Source organism: Vidua macroura, chromosome 9, assembly GCF_024509145.1.
Source record: "Vidua macroura isolate BioBank_ID:100142 chromosome 9, ASM2450914v1, whole genome shotgun sequence".
NCBI lineage: Eukaryota > Metazoa > Chordata > Aves > Passeriformes > Viduidae > Vidua > Vidua macroura.
In genome coordinates, this window is record NC_071579.1 from 18,931,047 (window position 1) to 18,946,470 (window position 15,424).

General features: G+C 39.2%; 1 protein-coding gene and 1 long non-coding RNA gene across 6 annotated transcripts in view; one reads left to right on the top strand and one right to left on the bottom strand.

Moving 5' to 3' along the window:
- Positions 1-383: 383 nt before the first annotated feature.
- On the bottom strand, positions 384-12,828 carry LOC128811557 (uncharacterized). Of its 2 annotated transcripts, XR_008438383.1 has the most exons (4): positions 12,765-12,828; positions 3,642-3,783; positions 1,303-1,535; positions 384-612 (listed from the first exon to the last, which is right to left on the bottom strand). It is a non-coding gene; the product is annotated as an uncharacterized LOC128811557 (long non-coding RNA). The 2 variants fall into 2 exon arrangements; XR_008438382.1 differs by lacking the exon at positions 384-612 and having other exon boundaries at positions 1,140-1,535.
- Positions 12,718-15,424, top strand: part of TTLL7 (tubulin tyrosine ligase like 7) — a 65,379-nt gene continuing 62,672 nt past the window's right edge. For 3 of the 4 annotated variants that reach the window (XR_008438381.1, XM_053985265.1, XM_053985261.1), the window contains exon 1: positions 12,718-13,006. The gene's annotated coding sequence lies outside the window, so the exon portion shown is untranslated. Of the gene's footprint in view, positions 13,007-14,466; positions 14,591-15,424 lie in introns of all 4 variants that reach the window. The other variant, XM_053985262.1, reaches the window with a different exon arrangement.

Sequence of the window (15,424 nt, forward strand, 5' to 3'; positions counted from 1 at the left end):
GGTCATTTTAATTCTAGCGGGGAAAGTTCAAAGAGTTCAGCAAGCTTTCCTACATACTCTGCACCCAATAAGTGAGGAATGATGAGGAACTAGTAGTCTCACATCTAAATCTAGGTTTCACTGTATTCTGCTCAAATGTATGTCCTGTAAATTGTGTCTCTCTGTCACATATTGGTTAAAGAAGTATTGGTTAAAGAAGTCTAGCTAAAAAAGTTCTTAATGCATAATCAGCTCTTCTGCTGTAATATCTTTAGTAGTGCCATCTAAAAATAAGAACGATGAAAATAAGAAAGTCTAAGATGGTTTTCCTGTTTTTTTTTTAATTTCTAGAAGCACATTTTTAAAATGTGAAAAAAAAAATGAAATTGCATAAGTCTGTATTTTTACCCCTTTATATTTCTACAACCTGTTGTTTTTATCTCAGAGTTACAGCACAGTTCCTAGAAATGCTAGGAGCTGTGCATATATGCCTAATGTAATATATCCCACTTGTTCTTATGTTTATTATTTCTTCTGCATACATCATCTTTTGCTGCAAGTGTTTTTATTCTACAGAAAACAGTCATCCAAGGCAGCAACATGCAGTTTCTTCATGGTTCAGACCCCTGGCACCTGAAGACAAATAAATACAAGGTTTTGCTTAATGTTCAGAGTCTTCCATCTGTTTTATTTGTGTTGTTATTCCTTGCTCAGGAATTCCAGCTTTGGGTGTTTTTCTGCCTCTGATATCTTTGTCTTATGGTATTTTCAACCCTTGGTAATATCTAAGGTTCCAAACTGTCCAGTCCAACAGGTAGAGTCCAGTCCAACACTTGTTCAAGTACTAGTTTTCTGGCAGATTCTAAATTGCCTCATCTGGAGTCTGCTTCTCCCAGGAGTCTATTTCTATTATTTGCTCCACTTCCTGTTGAAAACCAGTGGCTTTTTAAAGTTGGAAGGGTTTTAAATTTTTTTTTTTTTTAATCTAGAAATCTTCAATAGATCTTACTCTATGGCTGGGTAATGTCACACTTTATTGTACACTTCTAGCACCCCAATCTTATATAGTAAATATAACAGAACCTTGTCATCCCAACTTTATAAAGTAAAATACACTTTTAAACATTCAGGACCAAAGCATATAACTTTAATATGCTTCATTTTTATTTAGAATGTAATACTCCTCATTTTTTGTACCAGCTTCATGAATATCCTCCTTTTCTTGGATTGCTCAGAAGTGTTAAATATGCCAAATGCATCAGCACTTGCTATTTTCAGAAGGAAAACCTCCTTCTGATAGACTTGCTTTTAAATAACACTTACTGTTTCCAGATGTACACTGAAGTGTTCTTGCCTTCTTTTCCAGTAGTTTCTGCTATTTCCAGAGTTTGAGCCTTTAAATGCTTTAATTTCTTCTCAGTGTCTTTTTAAAAATTTTTTTTTATATTGCTAGTGCCATGAATGAGTGGTCATTCCATGCTCAGAGGGTTTCAGCAGATTCTTCAGTCAGGTGTCTGCAGTGCTTTTTCCTTACATTTGGAAGCCAAGAAGCTGAACTAATATAAGAATATTAGACCAGTAGCCTTTCATTAGAGGAAATAATAAGCAAAACCAATAATAGTATCATATTCATGGGGTGAATCTATTGAAAAAAAAATCCATGCAAGAAAAAAAAGAGTAAAAGCACTTTCCATATGAAAAAAAAAAAAAAAAGCAGCCAAAAACCAGATTAAAAGTTTATTTACTATTTTTGTATTTCTTTTTGTTTGTCTTTGACTCACAAAACTAAAAGGAGAAATATCTATAGTGCATGCCAAGAAGAACTTATTAATTCTCGTTAGCACAAAGAAGAAGTGGTTATTTCAAGTGGTTGTAATGCAAATGTCAGTGTAAAAGCTTTTTCCCCACAACTTCAGAGCCTGAGAAGCCATTGTCAGACTATACTTTGATATCAGTAGATGTTCTGTATATTTGATAGATGTATGGCTGATTCACCAAGAAAGAGAAGTTGAGTGTTTTCAAGCATTGTTTTAATCTCATGAAACAGAGAACTTTGACTTCTATTTGCATTTAGTCCAAGCCAGATTTTCTATAAACTCAGTTTCACATCTGAAATATAGAGGTAATTTTCTAATAATATCTGAAATAAAAGTAATGCTTCCAGTGAAGCTTTTATTTTTGAAATCCCTTTTAAAAGATGCTAACCATGTGCAGTACAGTTTTTGCACATGAATGCGACAGACAGGGCTTTTAAATTGGTATTAAGTATTATGACTTTAACCATCACATTTACAAGAAGAGAACTCCATTCTTTTTGTGCAAAAAGCAGATGCATCCCCAATTAATATATTAGCCAATATGTGTCTACATATAAAAATTATCCTCAAGCATTTCTCATTTCCAATGCTGTAATTCCTTTCAAACAATTTCAGGTAAAATTAATCAATCAAGGTCTCTTACAGAGGATGTATAGAAATCTGACTGTCTTGGGGATAACATCTGCATTTATTTCTTATGCTCAGTGCAATATTTTAACTCAGAGGTGATGACATTATATATGTAGATCACTTGAAGTAGCTAGATATCAAAGCTTATCCTTTGATATTTCTCCTCAGAAATCTTTCCTTCTATCTACTTTATCACAGTAAAAATTATTCTGTGATTTAATCAGATATTTTTTGTCCCTCCTAGTTTTAATTTTTTTATACTGCTAAAAGAAATTGTATTTCTATTCCTCCCAAAAAATGTTCTTTTCTATCCTCCAAAGGCTTTATATGCCTTTAGTTTCACACTTTGCTTTTCCCTCTTTCCTATCTCTTTTGGCCTCCATTTGTTTTGTTTGCCACCCTATTCCATTTACTTGGTCTTTCCCTTTGCTGTACTGTAGATTTACTACCAGAACTGTTATTTCGTAAGAGTTCACAAAACCAGTGGAATTCAGCTGCACAGTCTGGTGGTGTTTGGCATCCCTTGCCTCCTCCAAATATTTGGTCCATTAGATATTAATGTTCACTGATAGTGTTGAACAAAAATGAAGGCACGTTTAAATGAGTCAGGGCCTTTCCTCATCATTACTGAGAAGACAAACCAGGTTTCTGATCCCCTGAGCACACCCCAGCAGGGGCAAAGGCCATAAAAGCCATTGCTGATGAGAAACTATTTTTCTCAAGTCTCAAATGAAGTCTTGATTTCTTCATACTCAAAATATGTTTTGCCATCAGTGACATCAGGATGTTACCTGCGACACTGGACTGGGGTGTGTTTTCTAGTTTTGTGCCTGTTACTCTTCAAAAGCTATCTGAAGGACATATTTCTCTTTCATCCTCTTTTTCTTTTCTGCAATAACATTGCATCAATTTATTGAAGAGACAAGAGTATAATTGGCCATACCCATTCCTCAAAGTTAGCATAGGATAGTATATTAAATAGGCACGAAAGACATGTTAGAAATTATTCTTGGGAAAACAACTGATTCGTATAATTTCTTAGAAATGTTAAATCCAGGTTGCAATTGCTCTCTTTCAGTTAAAATTCATTTTGCCCCTGGATGACAAAGAAGGAATATTTTTTCAATGTATTGTCTGTTTGAAGGGGGAGCTAAATGGTTTATATATGAATCCTTTAACATGCAAATATTAATAACAATCAATACCAATACTTACCATTTATAGAGGGCTTTTTCATCCACAAATTCTAGGGTTATACAGTTAGAAGTAAAAGGCTTCTGAAAGTTTCAGTGGTGTTGGAGAGCAGGATTTTCATGGCAGCTGGGATTTCAAAGAAGGAGGGAAGAGAAAGGCTGGGCTGTAGGACAGAAGAGAATATTTGAAAATGTTAGAGAGAAGAAAATGAGGCCAGGAGAATTGGAGCACATATATGTGCAGGAGAGAGGAGAACAAATTAAATAATTATGGAAGAATTGTAGAACTTGCCTCATGCAACAGGAAAATATGCAATATAGTCTTTTAAGAAAGATAATGGGAGATGGTAACCTATCTCATTTCGAGAGAAAAAGTGTTGCTTTAATTAGGAGAAACTGTGATTTTGTTACAATCTTGGCAATACACACACTGTCCAGGTTCATCCCTGCCTGTGTGTACTCCATGTGTGCTGCTATCTTTTCCCTGATGACTCTGAGAGGAGTAATTTGCAGACTTCTGGTCCAGACACACTCTTTTAATACATGTTTGTACAGCTGCATCACAATGGGGGACTAATTTTGAATGGGGTCTCTCTCTGTTTTCTACGATAATTGAAATAATTAATCATAGTCACTCGATAATGTTGTCACTGTTACTTCTTGGACATAAAAATCCAGTGAGATCATAAGGAAATGCAAATTATGTTAATATTATCTATTATAGTAAAAAAATTACAATCCATAGTCTGAATCAAAATGCACCATGTCTGTGTAAAGTCTAATTGTAGTAGTCTTTTGTTTCTTTGCTACAACAAGCAGTTGTACAAAAGGATTGGCTACAATTTGGAGGATTCTCCTGCCCCAGGCTGTGATTGCCCACAGGCAGGGTTTCTTTCCTTGATGTGAGTTTGGAGCCCACAGCACAGACAGGGCAGGCCCCTTTAAATCTCTGTTTTATCTGGTTGCCTAGACAACCCCTGTAAACATCAGTGGAACAACGTGTGGTCTTCAGAAAGCTGGAGACCTTGAGGGAAAACGAGGTCATCTGGGGACAGACTGATCCAGTGTAGCCTTACCTATATGAGCAGACATAGATCTCTTCACAGACTTGTTCTGCACGTTTCTTTTTGAATGCTTCATGCTCTTATAGTCTGTTTTAATTTGTGATATATGGAAAAAATAAACATGTTTTCTGGCAGCAGGTTTTTTCCTATTTTCTATATTGCTTTCTGTTGTGACATAAATATATACTGATTAAATATTTATACATAATGAAAGGAGAATATGAGAAAGAATACTTTGACTATACAAAAGTGACAACTCCACTTACCCTTTTTGAGAGTATGATTTTTTTTTTTTGATAATATGACTTTCTTTTTCTTTTTTAAAAATTTTCATTTTAGAAAGCAATTAAAAGTACTAGTGAAAATCAAATAATGGTGAAAAAGTTACCATTTCCACTATGTTTTGCCATTAAACATGATAAATAGATGGGTCAAATATTGGTTAGCTGATAAACATTTCAAAGCTTTTCTTACTGATATGAAACAGCAGGTTCTATCTTACACAGATTTCTGAATAAATAATAATTAGAAAAAAAAAAAAACAAACCCAAAACAAGAAAACAATCTGGCAGTTCTGTGTCTCTGATAATTCAGAACCCATTTTTTTCCCCAGGTAATGTTTTAAAATGTGTCCTCTCCTGGTAGTGTTTCAATAAAGTTGCTTCAGAAAATTATTATTATTATTACTGCTGTGTGTTATTGTTGAAAGTAGTAATATAAAGTTATTATATTACTTCTTTTCCAGATTTAAAATACTATGTTATTCCTATATATCCCTCCTGCTGTCCATAAAATAATTGCTGTCCATGGGAGATATATAGACAGGGGAACTTGGTCATAGATGAACAACTAATTAACTTTTAACTCCATTTTATATCTCTAATGTTTAAGATTAAAATCTCCATTTAGTTTGTGTTGACATGATAGCTTTATAACTTGTACTCAATATAAAAATCCTCCTCTTAAACTTTAGCTAGGAACAATTTGTATAATTTCATATGTAAAATCTTTGAGTTTGCAATTAAATGATGAAAAAAGTCTGAAGTAGTGGCTTTATTAGGCTACTTGGATCTCAAAAATATTAAGTTATTTAGAACTTTTGGTTGAATCTTGTGAAATTCATCCTTGCCTTCATTTTTCTGAAAGAGGAAAAGGAATACAAAGCAATTATTGTTTATTTAATCCAAATTCACATAAACTTAAGTCCTACATAGTCTTTAAAATGAGAACGAAGTAATCAGAAAATATACCTGAGTCAAAACAGGGTAAAATGCAGAATAATTATATTGAATGACAATTTTAACCCTCTGTTACTGTGGCTGGACCTCTAAGTGGTAAAATCTTATCAAATCTTCATGGAGCTGCTGAGTCCACTGCACTTTTTATAAAATGTGACACGTTCTTTCTCTTCTACTCACTGGATTGCAGCAGACTTTTAGTCAGACATAGGAGTAGGATGGGACTTGGATTGTAGCAAACCCATAATCTGGCACTATCTGCTCTGGATCATTTCTGGCAAAATTCTTATTTTTAACAGAAGCACTGAGCTTTAAAGACATGAAGGTCAATATTGGGCTATTTGTTCTACATTTGCATCCCACTCATTATCTTAAAGAGGGATAAAACAGGTTTTGACATATGAGTTATTTTGTGCATGGAAATCTGCATTCTCTCAGTGAGATCAGTTCATAGTGTGCTTCCACAAGGCCTCACTGCACACATTTCAGTTTATTTTATAATCATTGTTAATAGTTCCTGTTGGTGAGTGCTACACAACAGAGACAAATTTTTAATCTCTAAATGTCACAAAACAAGAGCAAACAGATATTATTCTGTCTGTAGAAAATGTTACCTATGTCAGAGTATTTTTAGTTATCCTGCAAGTTAACCCTTATGTTGTTTACCTTTTCTAGAACCAGAAATTCCTGTTGTAACTAGCAAGTAATATTCGATTGAAAGGGCAAACAAAACTCTATTGCTGAACAGGGAAGTTCCTTCTACACTCTGAATTAAATTTCATATGCCTATCCAGTAAATTTTTGTTAAGTTAATATGAGATATACTGTACAAAAGTTCCTTGGGAAAGATAACACAAAAACAAAAGTCCTACAATCTCTACCACAGAATTTCAAATAAAATAAAATAAAATAAATAAATTAAATTCCAGGTTCCTCTAAATCCTGTTGTGTCAGGGTGCTGAGGGCACTAATATGTGTTAAAGGTGCTGAGAAGCCTCAACTGGGACCTGCCCACAGCCATGGGCTCAGGAGCTCTATTTAAGGTCGGCCCTGAGTTCCCAGCTCTTGCTGTAGTTACGCTGGAGGAGTGCTGCTCACCTGTACAGCCACAACGTGGCTGTGGCTCAGGCAGCTCCTCAGCTTGGACTCACGCCTGGTTTTGTTATGGATCTGCCTGGTAACTGCAGGGCCTTATCCTTGTCTATTGACTGACTTCCTGGCCTGACCTTGGATCTGCCTTGTCACTGTGGTAGTGCCTTAGCATGTGATTCTTGGTTGGGTTTGAAAATCTTACTTCATATCAAGTAATATTGAAAGGCATACCTGAATAAATTTTAAATATGCTAAAAATTATCTATGATCTATTATATCTCTATTACCTATTATAATCTATCTATCTATCTATCTATCTATCTATCTATCTATCTATCTATCTATCTTTCTATGTCTATTATAATCTATTAAATTTTATCTCTAATCTATTGAGCATGTCAATGGGACCTGAGTGGAGTTGGGCACTTCCTTCAGCCAGGGGCTCCTGAGGTCATATTTCAAGTGATGTACAAAGTGGGAAGTAAATCAGGTAAATGCTGATAATAGATTTTTCTCAACCTTTTGTGTATTCCAGATCACTATCTCCTGGGTGGTTTTTGACAATATACTCATCTGACAGGCACAAATTCATTGCCTGACGTAACACTGAACCAGTGGCCTTGGAATACATTTGAATCTGTATCCATTGCTTTAACAGAAATGCATCATTTTTACCTGATAGGAACGTTGGGAGAGTAACTCTTACATATGGTATTGCCAAGTGAAAAAAAGTTTTGTTTAGGAGGTGCATTACCCTATCCAAACAAGTTCTAGCATCTTATGTAAAATGATTTCTTTTCCTCCCAGGCAAAATTTAATTAAAAAAGCATAAGGAGACCATAATAATGCAAATAAATGCAGACTTTTCTGTCAATTGAATCAACATCTTCAAAAGATGTAGAGCTTCTTTAAGTCGTAAAGTTTAGACACCAATTATCTTAAAAATGGTTATGGTGATAGTAATATAACACCCAATAGCTGTCACATTACAATACATCGAAGTACTGAGCCAATCACTTCACACTGATTTCAACAAACCTGTATGGATGAATTTCCACTTATACCTGGTAAGGTAAGGATTGAACAGATACTGAGAACTTTTACACTGTGAAAGGACATGCATGGGAAAAAGCACACGTTTGGTGGGGTGGAAGTCTCATGTCCACTTTTCTCATATTTGACCATATTGCTTAAAATAATGATTTCATTGCTATGTCCAACTGCAGAGAAGGAGCAGCTCACACACCTCTTTCTACCTGGGCCTGCATGCCAGCAATAGCATAAGTATTTAGTAACATTATATGAACTTGCCCCAGTTTGTGAATATTTACAAAAACTGGTTTTATTTCCTGGATGAACATAGTAACTTAGTTGACCAGCAAATGTAAGTTTCCACTTTCCTTCAACTTATGCCTCATTTGATCCTAAGCCTTCATGCAGTAGAACAATTTTTTCTTCATGGCTGCTCAACAAAAGCAAATGTTTCTCCAAACTGCTGAAATTCTGGGACTTCCTTTCTTACACAGAGGCAGACAGCAGATGGAAACTTGAAGATATTTGAAGAATAACCTCCAAGCTTTGATTACTAAACAGATACAGATGCTCCAAAATAATATTTTGTGTGGTTAAAAATAGAAGCGCTCCTATCCTAAAGCTGTTCAAAATCATGCCTGAACCAAAGCAATCTCATTAAGCTTGAGGATAATTGACTGTAGTCCATGGATAGCCTTGGTGTTATGGTATCTGCTTACATCAGTACTGAGTTTCACCCAGAGCGTGTTTGGAGTGTTGAGGACTATAAAAAGTTATTAAATATGAAATGTTACATTATGTCAATATCATACTGCTACAGCTTGTAAATTCACATTGATCTGTATAATAAAAGATGTTTACAGCACTAATGAACTCAATCAAGTACATGTTTGCTGATACATAAAAAGTAACAAGCCATCTTGCTGGGCATTTGATTTCCAGGAGATAATCCCAGACAGTACTCTGAAGATTAGAGAGAGAGGAGATAAGAAGCTGTGACAGACTGGCAATATCTGCTTGAAACACCATCCCCTGTTAGCAGGTGTTGGTGCTGCTGGGAAGCTGTTGCATGGATTTTGCTAACACGCTGAGCAGATGGCTTATAAAAGAAATGGGTGTTGCTTTTTGAAGCAAAAATTATGTATGGCCTGAGAAGTATTGTAGCAAGAATCCTAAGGGAATATAAAGTATAGGGATGGAAGTTGAGCTGAACCTTGTTTCTTCATTGTTAATGTTTTCTAGGCTGACACTAGGAAATGGATGGTTTATGACAGCACAGATTATGTTTGGACATGGCTCTATAGCAAGTGGGAAAATGCACTTGTTTAGAAAAGTGTAATTATCTACTTAGTAAATATATTCTGAGTGCTGTGCAAATATAAAAAAACACTATAGCCTATAGCTATTAGCTAATAGGCATAGATTTTATTCCTATTATAAATCTATATGCTGATTCTGTTTTCAAAGCTTTTGAACCTCATGATTGTCACATTTAATATTTTGAAGATTTTTTTTGGAATTTGTGAGTACTCACAGTTGCACAAGGATAGAGCCTGTTTCAACAGCAGAGGTAAAATGCAACTTCAAGTTTTCTGGACCACATCAGACTGAACATCCTACTGCAGCTCTGTAAGCTGGTGGTTGAGTGAGCAGGAGAAATAGGTCTGCATTTCCAAGTCTGTTTTGTGACTTTGTTCAAATACCAATGTTCTTTAGACAATTGAATTATCCTCTTTGTAATTTGAGGACATTGTATTTACTGACTTGGAGATGGATTACATATACAGCATTACAGTGCTCATAATTATTCAGGGAATATGTTCGTAATAACAGGATTGATGAAATAGGAACTGTGTTCAAATAAATCATTCTTTCTCTCGAAGATAGAACTGATCTGATTGCCCTCACCACTCTTCAACTGTAACAATTAAAATTCATAAAGGAATCCAGAACTTCTGCATGGAAAAAATTGGAAAAAACGAAGAAAATTCATAGAAATATGTAGATTTCTGAGAAAGCACTTTCTGTCTTTCCTGTTTGTTCATTTGTGACATTCATAAGATAATCTTCATGCCATGTAAAATGTATATTATTACTATTTCTACTTACAATAATTATCTAGGCACATCTGATCTCAAGTGCATCAATATTCAATATTTAAACTAGCTCAAAATTAAAAATATAATTCTATTTAATGCTCCTAATTAAGCATCTGTGTATTTAATACCCTGCTTTGGTTCCTTACTACATTTTGTTAGCTCTAATGTTTCAACATGGAGGTAGCGAGTACCATTTACTCTCAGAGTGATTCAGAATGCAGATCGCATTAAAAAGAGTAAATCTGATCTGCTTCTGGGAAACAACAACTAAAAGCACGTTCAGGAAGAGATTAATGCCTCCTGCCCCCAGGAATGGGGAGGAGAAAAAGCATTTCTGCTGTGAGGCTCTGGCCTTTGCTGGGAAGATGTGTCCTGGGTTGTGCTTTCCCAGCTGAGAACAGCACCCATTGGTACCAGCCCTCTGAAAAGAGGAAGCATTAGCTGCACCTGAAAGGGGAGGCTTATCCTAAAATCCTCCCAGGAGCCAAGCAGGCCACAACTGTATTCTCAAACTTCAGGTTTGCCTGTGAATCATAAAGCAACAGCTGGGTGCAATCTCTCATCACAAACTCCTGCTTGTGGTTTGCTGCTGTTCCCAAGATCTTTGGAACACTTTGCTCAGCAGAGGTGTGCACGTTGCTTGGGGTGGAGAGGCCTGGTTTGGGCTATGGAATGTGGACACACCGCTAAAACAAAGCAGGCAGGGGCTGCTGTATGCCCAACCCAAGCTTTGACCCAGAGATAACATGCAGTGCATGTCAGCCTTCTAAATGGTTTCATCTGCACTCAGTGGCAGCATTCCAAATGACTAACGGAAGGAGAATCAAACCTTTCCTCAGGAGCATCCTGGAACAGCTTGGCACATCAGGAGCTTTGGCACAGCTCTGAGAATAATGGGGACGAGCTTAGATCCCATTGCTTTAGCATGGGTTTTCTGTCACTAAAATTTAGACCTGTTCCTACGAACACTTACCTACACAAGCATGGGAGTTTCTATCAGATTACATGTTTGTGGCCAGAAATTATATCTCTGCTTTTTTTGGGTTTTTTTGACAAGCCCAACAAAGGTTTTAGTGGCAAATAAATAATGAATTCAGCATATCAGGAGGAACCACAATGTAATCTGTCATTCAACCCAATGAAAACTACCATGTCTGTAAAAAGTAAATTCATCTTTACAAGCTACAAATTGATACCACACATGAGAGAACAGTCTGATATCTCTCTAGGATTTCCGAAAGGATTTTTCATGTGCTTTTCTGTCCTTAACAATCATTTTAGCAATTGCAAGAAGCCTGCAATCTGTTCCTATTAAAGTATCAGTTTACCTTGAAAGATGTTATAATAGAGCAAAAAAAAAGTACCTTAATGCTGATCAAATTGCAATCAAATTTTTGTTCTCATTTAACATTATCAACTTTGTTTCAGTTCTTTCTGACCAAGAAATAGAAAACTTGAAACTAAGCCTACTGAATATATTTATTTCTAACTGCCTTAAAGAGGTAGTTGTAGACATTCTCATGGAAGTCCTTATTTTAGGCAAGATTGTGCAGGAAAGACTAGACTGGAATTGATTTTAAAGGTATGTAGTAGTGAGGAATGTGTGATTTAAGAATGTAATAGTATGAACAAAGTAAGATGATTAATTAATAAACCAGAAGACAATAAAAGATTGCAGCTAGTTCCATGGCAAACATAATGCAGATGAAATCAAATGCCATGGTGACTTCCACTGCTTGTGAATTGGGCTCCTAACCTTGATAAACACAGAGGATACCTCATAATCTACTGAAATAATTGACTAAATTTCAGTTGGGGTTTTATTATTTATTCTGTAAGTATTCTTTTTTTGTGAAACTTTTTATTCTTCTGATAAATTCCTGAAAATTTTTATTTTACAAGCGTTTCTCTATTTTTTCAATCTTTATGGCATTTATCTGATTAGGTCACGTGCCTTTACGTGAAGATGCGAAATATTTCAGGAAAAGCCCGAAATGGCTCGTTCAGAGTGGCAAACAGCGGTTGTGCACACGGGAGGAAAACATTTGGCTACGGTTCCAAAGGGGAAGAGGAAAAAAAAATCCTGTTTGCAGCCGCGGGCAGGGGGCACGGATCTGTGGCTCGGGCAGGTGCCGGGCTGTGCGCGGAGAACCGCCAGCGGCTCCGGGCCCGCGGGCGCCTCCACCCGCCCCGGCCCCACGCGCCGCCGGGCCCCGTGGGCGCTCGGGGAGGCTCCCTGCGCCTCACCGCGGGGCACGCTCGGGGCGCCCGTGGGGCTCTGCGGCCGGGGATCGCTCCGCAGGGCTCCTAAGGCACTTGACGGCAGCCGGAGCCGGCCCCGGGTCCCGCGGCTCGGCGGGGCCGAAGGGAGACGGCCGTAGCCGGTCCTGAGGGCGGCGCGGCCCGCCTCGCTCCCCACGGAGGTCGCGGGCCGCCCCGGGCGCTGCCCGCGTGGCCGCCGGGTCCGCTCGCGTCCTCGGGCGGCGAGACAGCGCGGGCCGCTCCACCGCCAGCGGGGGGGGGGCACGGCGAACCGGCAGCGCTGCCCCCGGCCGCCGCGCCGCCCGCCCCGCTCCGCGGCCGCCGCCCGACGCCCCTCGGCCGCGATCCTCGCACGTACCTGTGTGGGAGGGTCCGCGCTCCCCGCCCCGCCAGGCCGCCCGGCCGCCGGCGGTGCCCCCTCGCAGGGAATGGTTTGTCCCGGCTCCCCGCCGTAACCTCCCGCTCCTCCTCCCGCCCGTGCCCGGCGCGGATGCTGCCGCCCGGGATCGCCCCGCCCGGGATCGCGCCGCCCGTGAGGCGCAGCACGCGCCGCCCGCCAGCACCGGAGCGCTGCAGGACCGCCCGCCCGCGCCCCGGCAGGTGAGGTCAGGGTGAGGGGCCGGCGGGGCGCGACACCTCCTCCTCCTGCGGCGGCGGGGGACAGGCTGCCACCCCCGGGGAGAGGCGGCGGAGCGGCGGCCCGCAGTGATTCAGCATCGCCGAAGGGGAAGGGAAGCCGTGTCCGGCCGCGAGGCTGCGGGGCGACCGGAGCTGCCGGAGCGGGATCTGTCGCCGGCTCGGGGCGATGCTGCGGGGCGGGAGCGCGGGGAAGTGCCGGCAGCCCCGCCGCTTCTCCGGTGCCCCGGAGCACACGGAGCAGCGCTGCCCGCCCGGGGCCGCGGGCAGGTGCGGCGGGAGCGCGGGCAGCGGCCCCGCGGGAAGTTTCCTCAGTGCAGCGGGCAGCCCTCGCGCAGGGAGGGAGGATGACTGCGCGTGTCGCAGTGTGAGGAATAGGGAACCAGGAGGCATTTCAGGATGAAAGGTATTAATTTTCTCTTCTCGCCCCCCTCCCCCTCAATTTTTGCATGCGAAGCCCATCGTCTGTGCGGGTCGTATCGCACGTAGGGCCGGGTCTCTTCAGAACCAGTTAAGGTTAAAATGGGATCGTCTTTCGGCAGTGGTACCCAGTGGAGTCTGAAATGTAGAACAAGTTAAATCTCTGGAGATGCAAGTTAAATATCTTCCTGTGCTTAGCTGGAAGCCCGTAATCTGTGGGATCTTTTTGAATTTCTGCTTCTGAAACCACACATAATTGTAAGCAAAAGGGAGATGCATTGATGCTGGAATTTGAACGTACTGCTGAATTCTGTGAAACTGACTTAAGGTCTCGGTATTGATCGCTTTTGTGCCTTTCTTACGTATTTGCAGTTTGAGTACCAAAATTAGATTTTGTTCCTTCTTAAACCCCCTCTAAACCAACCAAACGCACACATCCCACCCACCCCTAGTTCAGTATACTTTTCTGTCTAAATCCCCTATTAATTAACCAGAGTGTTAGTACCTATCTAAATAATATTCAGAGAAATCATGCTGGTTCTTTCCACACATGAATGATTAGAAGTACTTTTCTCTGTGGGAATTGGTTGTCCCCCAAATACTGCAGAATATCTCAAAATATACAGTGACTTGGCATCTGTAGAAGCTTTTACTCCTGTTTTAAGTGCTGCGATGGGCTTTTAGTAGAAATAAGGTGTTATTGTTTGAACTAATGATAGTTCAAACAAACAAACAAAAATAGAGAAGCAGGTATTATGCCAGGGGTTTTCCTGTGTGATGAATAAATATAATGTCTGTGATGACATATGGAACTATCACTTCTGAAGCAAGATTCTCTGGAGGAAAAATGTTACAAAGCTTCAGAAAACTACATGAGCTATTTATTACAGAATATGTGACTTCTTTTATAATGACAAAATATGTTTTTACCTGCAGGTATTTGCCATATTATGCAAGATAGTATAGAAAAATAGTTGTCAGGTTTAAATTTTTTTTTTCTTTAGAAAAATGCCCCTATTCTAGATTTCTGATGGTTTGGATACATTCCACATATTTCCAAAGGGTTCTGCCCAGCACTTTGGGAGTGTTAGAAGAGGCCAGGAGATCAAGCCTGTCAGCAGTTATTAGGTAATTATTCCAGTAATCTAACAGTCATTTTAGTAGTCTGAAGCTCAGGTTTGCAATCAAAATAAAATTTGTTCCCATTTTCTTCCAAAACTGATAGTGGTAAATTGGCAGCACAGATTTAGTTGTGGACAAGTCTGAAGAACTAGGAGATTAATTGATCAAGAAGCAGTTAGACACAAAGCCGTCTTGCAGTTTTCTGTATAGTTAAATTTTTCTCCAAGATGTTTCTAATGCTGTATGTTGGTTATGAAGGCCATAAATAGAATTTTGAAGGTGAAATGTGGCAGACTGATGCTGACTGCTGAATGTGCTCACTCTGAATTGTCAACATCAAGAATGACTGAAGTATGATTTCTTGATTTTGAATCTCCATCCGTGGATATTTATTATAAATTTTAAAAGTCTCTGTAGGATACATATGGCAAATTTCTTGAACATCCACATTTTCTAATGTTCTGTGCTTTTTTTTTTTCCCATATTTTTCCTTGCCTATATTTTAATGTTGTGTTAAGGAGTATTTTTACATTTACTAGCTACTTGCAGATGTCTCATACTAATTGAGAACACATTAATCTAAGTATGTAAATCCTTAGGAAACAAGAAATTGAAATGAAACTTTAATGTCTGAAATAGAGAAATGGATAACATCTTCCAAGCTACCCTGCATCTACTTTTGCAAAGTTCCTGTCTTAAAAAATGCACATGGCAGCATGTTGCAAGATAATTTTTTGATATGAGTTACTAATGTTTTTTAAATTTTGTGCTACGGTTTTATCAGTGTGAAGATATCTTGTAGAAACCAACAATGCTAATTTCTCACTTTTATATGTTTCC